This window comes from Nannospalax galili, unplaced genomic scaffold (assembly GCF_000622305.1).
Source record: "Nannospalax galili isolate Female #2095 unplaced genomic scaffold, S.galili_v1.0 scaffold183, whole genome shotgun sequence".
NCBI lineage: Eukaryota > Metazoa > Chordata > Mammalia > Rodentia > Spalacidae > Nannospalax > Nannospalax galili.
This window is the reverse complement of record NW_008350555.1, coordinates 2214550-2225758: the sequence shown is the minus strand read 5'-3', so window position 1 is coordinate 2225758 and position 11209 is coordinate 2214550.

Here is an 11209-nt window from a genome sequence, read left to right as displayed (position 1 = left end):
TGTCTCCCTTAGCTACAGGTGGGCACTACAGTACTGGAGACCAAGATTTGAAGTCTTACATCTGAGCAGCACATTCTGGTTAGGAACAAAATTATCAATGAAAAACAATTGTCTAAATAACTTTTTATATAGACTTAAGCCTAATGTCTGGGAAGTGTAATCCCTTGAACTCTTAAAGAAATATAGCCAGGCATGGTGGGGCATGCCTTAAACCCCAGCACTTGGGAGGCAGAGGCAGGCAGATCTCTGTGAGTTCGAGGCCAGCCTGGTCTCCATGGACAGCTGGGGCTACAGGGGGACCCTGTCTCAAAAAGACCAAAAAATATATATATACTGATGACTTTACTCTTTGGTTATACTTTCCTTTTGGGTGTTTAAGACCATACAGTTGGCCTAAATAAATCAATTTATTTTTACACTTAAGGTCATTTGAGGATCTGTTCCTCAGGGGTCACATGGGCTTGGGAGGAGCCCCTGGCTCCATTCTTTTACCAGTTCCGTCTATGTGAAGATAAGTCAAAGGTCCTGCTTGACCATGTCTGGCTTCACTTGGAAGCATGAATGACATATTTCCTCTGAGTTGACCCTCCTCTTTGTAGACTGGACACTGGTTCAAGTCCATCTCGTGGGGTCTCCATGGCCTCCCTGAACAAGAGGACAGGTGACTCACCACAGTTACAGGACATTTTGAGAGATGTTCCATAGTCCCCTGGAACTTAGTCGACCTTGGAGGGCAAGGGGCAAAAACTGTCCTTTAAGTCCTTCTGACCACATTAGTATAGGCCTCAAACTATAGCTACTAAACATCCAATAAGCCTTGGAGAGCAAGGGGCAAAAACTGTCCTTTAATCTCTCTGATCACATTAGAATAGGCCTTAAAGTAGGGCTGTTAAACATCCAATAAGGTTAGTTCTACCAGTCTAACACTTTTAATTATCATGTGCTATGTAGATAAGGTTTGGGTAAAGAACCAAATATTCTCAGATAAAGATTGACTAGATTTATATTTTGTTCCTTAAACTAGTTGACTAAACTCTGACCATAGAAATTTTAAGATTATGTGTATATTATTTTTGTCTCAGCCTTTACATAACAAACCTAAACAGACCTTCATCACTTGCTTAGGCTTTCTCATTTTTTCTGTTTTGGAAAATATCTCCATTCCCGTAGCCTTTTAACATCTTTTACAGTCTCATTTTCTTTTTTTAAAAAATAATTATGAAACATAGTAGCATTTAAAAATAAATTTTCCATCTGTTGTGAGACTTCTTTTCCTGGGGATGCTAAGCAGTGCTTATTCCCTTTCAAAATTCTAGTGTCGAGCCAATGTTTGATTAAAGTTTTACTGGGGAACCACTGAATTTATTTACCTTACTGATTGAGATAACTGAGGGGTTCCTAAGGTGTATGTATGACCTGAGGGTATGCACACTGGAAAGCCTTAACCCAGCATGGGTCATACCTTCTCTTCCTAGCCTTCCCCAGATTGTATACTTTAGCCCTCCCCAAATCCAGGAGGCCATGTGTGATTAGGGCCAAATTACATACAGTTGGCTGGAAAAGTGGCTGGATAATCTGGTGAGGGTCCAATGACTCTGCTTGGCCCTCTTTTAATGAATGGGTACAACCATCAACAAGCCCAATTGTGACAATGTTTAGCGATCAGGTTCAGCTGAAGTTGTGATGATTGTAGTTATTTCATGCAGAAGGGACTGCTGTATAGCATCATATTAAAAGAACCACCATGTGGATACAGGATCCGGGGGCTCTTAGGCAGTCTCCTGTGTTCTCAGCCCCTCTGTGAGAGAGAGGCCAGAGGGAGGCCAGAACTCGGCACTCTCTGGCAGTTTGCTGAGATCAGAGCCACTACACCAATGGAGGTCGGAACTCACCCTCTCAGGCTGTTAGGGTTGCCTAATTTTTTTGTTGTTGTTGTTGTTTTTTGATCTTTTTGAGATAGGGTCTCCCTGTAGCCACAGTTGGCCTGGAACTCACTATGTAGACCAGGCCAGCCTTGAACTCACAGAGAGTCACCTGCCTCTGCCTCCCATATTTTATGTATATGAGTGTATTGCCTGCATGTATGTAAGTGCGCCTGTGTCGTGCAATACCAGAAGAAGGAGTCAGATCCCCTGGAACTGGAGTTACAGACAGTAATTTGTTGCTATGTGGGTGCTGTGAATCAAACCCAGGTCCTCTGCAAGAGCGGCCAGTGCTCTTAATCACTGAGCCATCTCTCCAGTCCCTGGAAGTTTCTAACTAGGAAAAAACAGACTGTATCACTGTGTTTATTTGTATTGTACTTCAAAATTTCAGAAAAGGGATGCCCTCTTAACACAGTTTTTACTGTTTGAAAATAATTGCAGGTAACCAATCAATATCAGGTCAAACCTTATGTTGACTTTGGTGATTCTTAAGAGTTGTGGGTTGTTTTTTGGTTTTTTTGTCTTTTTGAGACAGGGTCTCCCTGTAGCCCCAGCTGTCCTAGAACTCACTATGTAGACCAGGCTGGCCTTGAACTCACAGAGATCTGCCTGCCTCTGCCTCCCAAGTGCTGGGATTAAAGGCGTGCACCACCACGCCTGGCTGAGTTGTGGTTTTTTATTATTTTATTTTATTTTGAGACAGGGTCTCCTGTCTCTGTTGTAGCTCAACCTGTGCTGGAACTCACTGTGTAGAAAACCAAACTTGAGATTCTCCTGCTTCGACTTCCCAAGTGCTGGGATACAGATGTGTTACCGCACTCATCTTGAGTTTTGGTCTTTCACAAGACATTTTTTCTGGGGGCAATAATGATGGGGGAATTTTGCAATAGTCTCATCAACAGTTTATGTAGCTGACATGTTGGGCAGAGTACAAATGCCTGGGAAACACTAAACTACCCATAAAAGGTATGAAGAGATCGAAAAGTTACAACAGTCAGGGACAAAAATAGAAATTGAAACCACAGACATTCAACATGCACTGTTATCAAAAACAAATGTTTTCAGCATCCCCAGGGGTAGCTGCTACAGGTGGTTTCCAGAGGGACAAATGAGGACAGAGAGTTTCAAAACACACACTTGGGTGAATAATGAAATGGAGCTCTTCACAGAAAGAGTGGTAAGAAGATAGGAAACAAATGCCAGGGGTTTAGTGTTCTGTGTTTGGATTAAAAAGACTGAGATGCTATTGTCTGAGCACCAAGCATGGCATTCATCCCTTACTGTGTTAAAATCTGTACACTCGGTTCCTTGTTTATTCATCCGCTACAGCCTCCCATATAACATACATGGAACAGTTCCGCCACCGAGGCAACCCAGTCATATCTACATTTGCCTTCAGATAACTCAGAGAAGCCTAGAAATCACCATGACAGAAACAGCAGGGCCCTCCTGAGGCTAGGGGTTTGAACTTTTCTTCAGGTGAGCCTGTGTCCAGGAGGAAGTATTGGCCGCATATCACCTGGAGGCTGTGCAGTAGCTAGGAGACTTTGTTTGTCCATGTGTCTGTTAAGTTTGTCTGTACAAAATGTGAAGCCAGGGTTTATTTATTGATTGATTTGTTTAACATTTGGGCTGCAGCACGAAAGTACTGTGATAAGAGAGTTTGTAGAAGCAAAATCGCAGAGCCACATGTTCCTTAGCGCTACTGACAAAGAATAAAATCTTCTTAAGGAAATATGATGATGTAACTTTCCCAGGGAGACCTGCCAAGTTTACCACCAAGACAACCAAGTTCAGGTCAAACAAAATAGGCCAATGTTGGGCCACAGATTCAAAATATTCAACCACCTTTGGAACAGGTCTTCCTGAGGTATCTAAGTTCATCATCAGGTAGGCAAACAGAACCCATCCTCATCCTCTGCCATGAATGCACTGACCTACTTCATCTCCCTGAGTCTTGACTATCTAGTATGTAGGTCACCAGGGCAGCTGTCACTTGATATATTGAGTGGGTTTCCTCCTCTGTATCCTGCAGGAGAGTTCCAGTTAGTGGCACTCTCAAAGATAGGATTAAACTGTAGTTCACTGGGACTCAACAGTTGCAGAATGATAGTTCCTAGGGTCAGGTGCAGGCCCCAATGACTCACAGGTTATGTGACACGAGTAAGTCATTTAACACCACTTGATCCCATTCCTTCTCAGGTAGGCCTTGCTACTGCAGCTGCCCCCATCTGACCTGCTGCCAGTTTCTGCTTCTCTTTGGCAGCAGTCTGGGGTGTCATTTCTTCCCTAATAGAAATCCAAGATGAGAACAAAATTTCCCTGTCTCCCACTCCATGCCCTTCTAGTGCCCCTGTGCTCTCCTCTATAGCATTTTTTCTTTTCTTTGAGACAGGGTCTCATAGCCCACACTGGTCTCTCTAACTCACTGACCTTGAGCCTTTGATCTTCCTGTGTCTACTTCCAAAGTGCACAAGTGTGTACCTACCATGCCTGGCTCAGACTTTCTTTTGCAAGGATTGCTTAATGGTATGAACTGAATTGTGCCCCCTCTGCCTTGAACTTCTCATGTTGGAGGCCTAACCCCCAGTACTACAGAAAGTAGCTCTATTTGGAGACAGGGTCTTGAAGAGGTGATAAGTTAAATACAGGCCAGTAGAGTAGGCACTACTCCAGTATGACTAGTGTCCATATCAAAAAAAGAGGTGAGGACACAGACATCAGAGATTGGGTGTGTGTGAGTGCACAGGGAGAAGAAAGCCACCTGCAAGCCAACAAGTGGAAAGCAGTGTTGCTTGTACCTTAACCTCTCACTTCATCTCCAAACATGAAGACAGTATCTTCTGCTCTGTATCCTGTGCATTCTGTGATACTAGTTAGGGCCACCTTAGTAGACAAATACAGTTAGAATATCTATTTCCCCTTCCTTATCTCTGTTTCTGGGGGTTTTCTTTGATTTTTTTTTTTTTTGACTCCTTCTAGTCATGATTCCACAAGTCCCTCCAAACTGCTGTGTCAGGGTCACCCCGACCACTGTCTCATGAATCCAGAGTCACTGTGCCATCATCGTTTTGGGTCCTGCATCATCACTGAGCTGTCTTTGTTTGGGGTTTCTGTGCAGTTGCTCAGCCATTCTGGCTGAAGCCATTTTCCCTACGTCAGGCCCTGACTGTCTTCCCACTCACTGGTGACCTGCTTCTTCTCTGGCTTCTGGTACTGCTTATCCTACTTCCCTGTAAATGTCAGCTCCCAGCCTCCAGCCTTCTCTAGTTATAATCTCCCCCCAGCTCATTCCACCCACTTCTTTGTTTTTTTGTCCTTTTCGAGATAGTGTATCCCCGTGGCCCCAGCTGACCTGAAACTCACCATGTAGACCAGGGTGGCCTTGAACTCACAGAGTTCTGCCTGTGCCTCCTGACTGCTGGGATTAAAGGTGTGCACCACCAGGCCCAGCTCCTCTTTCCATTTCTATTTTATTTTATTATATTATTTTATTTTTTATTTTATTATGTGTATGTGTGTATTGCCTGCATGTAGGTAAGTGCACCCATGCCATGCAATACCCTCGGAGGTCAGAAGAGGCTGTTGGATCCCCTGAGACTGGAGTTATGGACAGTTGTTAGCTGCCATGTGGGTGCTGGGATTCAAACCCAGGTCTTCTACAAGAACAACGAGTGTTCTTAACCACTGAGCCATCTCTCTAGCCCTCTCCATTTCTTTTAATAGCATTATTATTCATCAGTGAAGTTAGAGTCCCAGTCACCTTCCTTGATGCATTCTTTTCTCTCTCTCTCTCTCTCTCTCTCTCTCTCTCTCTCTCTCTCTCCCCACACACGTGCATGCACAGTCCACTTAGTGTCATCTCAACCATAAAAATAAATCTCTTTTCAACAATTTCCCCCACTTCTATCATCCTGCTCCACACAGTGCCTTTGCTTCCCAGAGTCACTGCCTCCCACTTTCCTTGCACTGCCATTCCCCTCCCCACTGAGCAGCCTGGGTAATTACGGAATCTGCTCATTTGCTATCAACTTTTTTTTTTTTCTTTCAGTACTGTACTGGGGATTGAACCTAGGGCCTTGGACATACTAGGCAAGTGCTCTACCATATGCCAATCCCCCCCAATCCCCCCCGCCTTCTTAAAACTTTTTTTTTTTTTTTGAGACAGGGTCTTGCTAAATTGGCCAGACAGACCTTGAACTTGTAGTCCTTTTGCCTATCCTTCTTTTTTTTTTTTTGTTTTTTTTGAGACAAGGTCTCCCTGTATCCCCAGCTGTCCTGGAACTCACTATGTAGACCAGGCTGGCCTTGAACTCAGAGATCTGCCAGCCTCTGCCTCCCAAGTGCTGGGACTATGGCATGCGACACCACGCCTGGCACATCCTTCTGAGTAGCTGAGATCACCACACATCTGTACCACCACACCTGGCTTCCTATCATTTTTTTAAAAAATGTTTTATTATTTTTATTTTATGTGTTTGGGTGTAGTGCCTGCACGTATGTGAGTAAACCCGTGTCGCGCAATGCCACGGAGGTCAGAAGAGGGCTTCAGATTCCCCTGGAACTGGAGTTAAGGACAGTTTGTAGCTGCCATGTGGGTCCTGGGAATGGAATCTGGGTCCTCTGCAAGAGCAGTCAGCACTCTTAACTGCTGAGCCATCTCTCCAGCCCCCCTATCACATTTGAATGCAAATTAGACTTACTCTGGTTTGCAAGTCCTTGCTGACACTGGCCCTGTCCATCTATGTGACCACACTGCCTTCCCTCATGATCCCTCGGCCATACTGCCAGCCACCTGTGGTAAACTTGGGCTGTGCTGGGCCTATACCCGTGCTCTTCTTTCTACTCCTCCTACTCATCATTGCTTAGAGCCTTGAAGTCTGCTGCTCCTTAGGTGTTCAGAGCTTAGCTCAAAGCTCACCTTCTCAAGAAGCCCTTCTTGACCTCCTCTCACTTAGCACTTACCGAAAGATTAGAGAACTCAGCACACTCAGGTAACACCTAAAAACATTGTATCAAATGCTTCACATTTTTTACCTCAGCTAATCCTTAGAATCACTTAAAAAAAGCTCTTTAAAATAATTTTTATTTTATAAGCCAGGAAATTGGGGCAAAGAGAGTCAAATTCAAAGTCCAAAAGTAGTCCTCTAAAGCATTACTTTTGGCTACTTCTCACTTATATTCTGAGTTATGGACAATATGGCTTCCAGGAGTTGACTCTCCAGGACTGACTGGTTTCTATTGCACTTCTCTTAGGGCAGGTTAAGTCATTTAAGTGCATATGTGTGTGGTAGGGAGAGACCTATTTTCTAAATGATAGATTTCAGCAGCCAGATAATTCAAAATGGAGGTCAGAGCTCAGCGTGGTAGTACATTCCTGTAATCCCTGTTCTTGGAAGGTCAGCCTGGGCTACAAACTAAGACTATCTCAAACAAACAGACAAACAAACAAACACCAACAACAAGCTAAACAAAAATTCAGCCAGGCGTGGTGGCACATGCCCTTAATCCCAGCCCTGGGGAGGCAGAGGCAGGCGGATCTCTGTGAGTTCAAGGCCAGCCTGGTCTACATATCAAGTTCCAGGACAGCTGGGGCTACAGGGAGACCCTGTCTCCACAAGACAAAAAAAAAAAAAAAAAAAAACACAAACAAAAAAAAAAAAAAAAAAAAAAAAAAAAAAAAAAAAAAATCCAATCAAACAAAAACAACAATGACAAAATGCAGGTTAGGTACACATGAATCCAAGCACAGGTCTAGATACCTCTGCGAGTCCTGCTTTTTATAAAACTCATAAAAGAAAATGAAGATATTTGGTTCTTCACTCTGGTGGATTTGGGGCTATGTTCTGAGAAGCCATTAAAACTTTTTTTGTTGTTTTTTTGTTGTTTTTTGTTTTTTGAGATAGGGTCTCACTCTGTAGCTCCTGTTGATCTAGAACTCACTATGTAGACCAGGATGGCCTTGAACTCGGAGATATCTGTCTGCCTCTGCCTTCTGAGTGCTGGGACTAAAGGCCTGTGCCACCAAGCCCAGTGATTAAAATTTTGAAGCTTTAAATGTTTTTCTTCATAGAACCCTTTACATTATATATTCACTTGCTCATGGGTACTGCCTCCACTAGATGGAGGGTCCCCGAGGGCCAAGACAGCCTGTTTTGTTCACTGCTATCTCTGGTACCTGGCATAGTGTAAGTGCTCATTAATAATTGTTGCATGAACAAATGCTGGAGGAATTTTGCAACCCTAAATAGCTGATACGTGGCCTTTATAGCACTGTACTACTCATCTGAGCTATAAAGAGAAAGCAATGGTTGCTCTTACCAAAGAGGAATAAAGAGGTCCCACAGGAATAGAAAGAAAAAAACCTTGCCTCTGATTATCAAAATGTGTAGGTCTGGCAATGCCAAAGCTATGAAAAGCCTGGATATTTAAGAACACAAATTAACCTTTCAAAATGTAATGAATATTTAAGGCAGTTAGTTTTGGGAGTGGGATATAGCTCAGTGGTAGAATGCTTGTCTAGCATGCACACAGCCCTGAGTTCGATCCCCAACACCACAATAAACAAACAAATCTGAAAAACCCTACAATTACTATTGTTAGGTATGGTGGCACATGCCTGTAATACCAGCACTTAGAACATGGGTAGGAAGATCAGGAGTTGAAGGTAAGCTTTGGCTACATAGCAGTTGAAGCCAGCAGCCTGGGTTCCATGACACCCCTCTCACCCTTTGCCCCCTGCAAAAGATAATTAATTCAAGCTAAAGTGAACAAACCAAATAAATAAGTTTTCTCTTAGGTAGGTTATTGAGGCAGTGTGTACCTTAGAGAATTAGCAACCATATGTTTTCTGCCAACTTAAGAAGAAGGGCAGAAAGGCACACTCTGCTCAAGCTGTCTCCATTGCAGCAAGACCCCACTCGGGGTTGCTGCTGGACTGCAGAGACTGTTAGGCAGTGGCTCACGGGTACCAGAGAAAGTGAAGAGGAACCTTTGGCAGTGGGAATTAGAATAAACCTTTGCTCACAGGCTTTTTCCCCTGACAACCAGGCTAGGGCAAGGGGGTCTGTTCTACAAGGCAGGACTTTTCAAGCCTCATGTTCCTTGGGTTGGAGGAAATGTGTGGAAGGGACATATCATAGCACATATGTAGACCATATTCACTTAAGGATGATCTTGCTTTCTTCTCTTACTCTCTGCTGCAAGAGTAAGTTTTAGAATAATTGTAGGTGGCTTCTTATCTGTGCATTCACCCAGAAACTAACAAGCCTGTAAAGGTAGGACTTGGCGGAAACTGCAGAGAGCAGCTGGCCTGGAACTGTCATTGACATCATACTCTATGGTAAGCTCTGGAGATTGCTTTTGTTTGTTTGAAAAGGTTTTATTCTGCAGCTCACACTGGCCTGGAATTCTCTATACAATAGCTCAGGCTGGCCTCAAACTCATGGTAATCCTCCTCCTGCTTCAGCCTCTTGAGTGCTGGGACTACAGGTGTGTGCCACCACACTCAGTTTGCACTCCATAGTTCTCAAGAGTCCTTCTACCCAGCACCTGCTGCTGAATAAGGTGGGGACACTTCCCATTCCTTTCTAGTGTCTCTACCAATACAGAGATGCTTTTTTTTAAAAAAAGGATTTTTGTCTTGCTATGTAATCAAGGCTGGCCTCAAATTCAGTATCTTCCTACCTCAACCTCTGAAGTGTAAAGTTAAACATAAAATTTATTACATTTTTTTTAAACTTATTTGTGTGAATGGGGGGGCACTTGAGTTCATGACAGGGCACACATGTGGTGGTCAGAGGACAACTTGGGGAAGTCAGTTCTCTCCTTCCACTATGTGGGTTATGGGAAATGAACTCAGGTCATCAGGCTTGGTGGCGAGTGCCTTTACCCAATGAGTCATCTCGTTAACACAAAGACTTTCTTTCTAGTTGCCATATGGAAACAGGGTTTAAAAAAATAGGGCCATAGGTGTAGAGAGCTCAGTGGTAGTGCCCATGCTTAGAGTGTGCAAAGCCCTGGGTTCTATCTCCATCACCAAAACCCAAAACAAAACAAAAAAAAAAAATGAAAAGACAATATATAGAAGTTACAAAGGCTGCAGAGATCTGTCCCCACCCCGACCCCCGACCCTTGCTTTCTTTTTTAGCAGGTGCAAGGCTTGAACCTACAGCCTTATGTAGGCTCAGCCCAGATGTTGTAGGGTCTTGAGAAGCTATCATGCTTATAGCCCTGGAATAATTCCTGACTTCCTTTTTCCTGAGATGGTTACTGGCAGCCCTGCTAGGGTTTTGTTTTCAGTGTTTAATTCAGAAACTGGAGCTCCACCGGCAATCCCAAAACTTGGAAGGCAGAGGCAATAGGGCTGCCACAAGGTTTAGGCCAGAGTGATTTATATAGCAAGTTCCAGCCAGCTGGGGCTACATAGTGAGACCCTGTCTCACAAACAAGCAAGCAATAGTAAAAAGGAAAGTGAGTTCACTGAATCTCTTCTGTTCCAGGTTTCCTGGTCCAGTTTCTTTTTTCCCTCTTTTTTAGGATAATGAATTTCACTGAAATTCCAAGTGATTGTTCTTAAATGCAATCTAGAACAATTTTGCTTGTTTCCTAGACACCTGGCAATAGTCTGGGTGCACGATCAAACCCCAGTTGGTCCTCTTTGTTGATGGATAGATTGAGTATGACCTAAGTAGACTTCACTTTGGGATTTTCTACAGTACAAGATGAAAGCTGAACAGCTTGTTGCTTGAGGCTTGGAGAATGCTTGTGGGGGTCCTCCTGTGTGGCTTGAAAGGAAACAACACTGTTTAGCACTGGTGATGGCCACAGCCTTTTGTGAGCAGGAGGTAGAAGCATTACTTATATCTGGATGCTGGCATAAATGTGGTCCAGCCGTGTGATCTTTCAAATAAAACTTGAGGTTGAATTCCTTTTGTTCTGGTAGATAAGGGAGTGTATTGAGCTTCATGGAAAACAGACAAGGGTACTCTGACAGATGGGGAAAGGGTCACCCCACAGGAGGGAGTCAGCATGGAACTGGGTACTATAGCAACACCCTGAGAATTAGCCTATGCATTAAAGGCTTGTTTCATTCACTGGGTCTGCCCAGGCAAGGAATGGCCAGGTCTTTGTCAGACAACAGAGAAAAGACTGGGTTGCTGTTGTGTCATTTGAAAGTTTGGTTGCATGCAGTCAGCTCTGACCTGTGAGGGTGACCCTACTCCTGAATCTTACTTCATATAAGTATGCAAAACAGTGGGATTCCAAGGAGGGAGGCAGTAGGA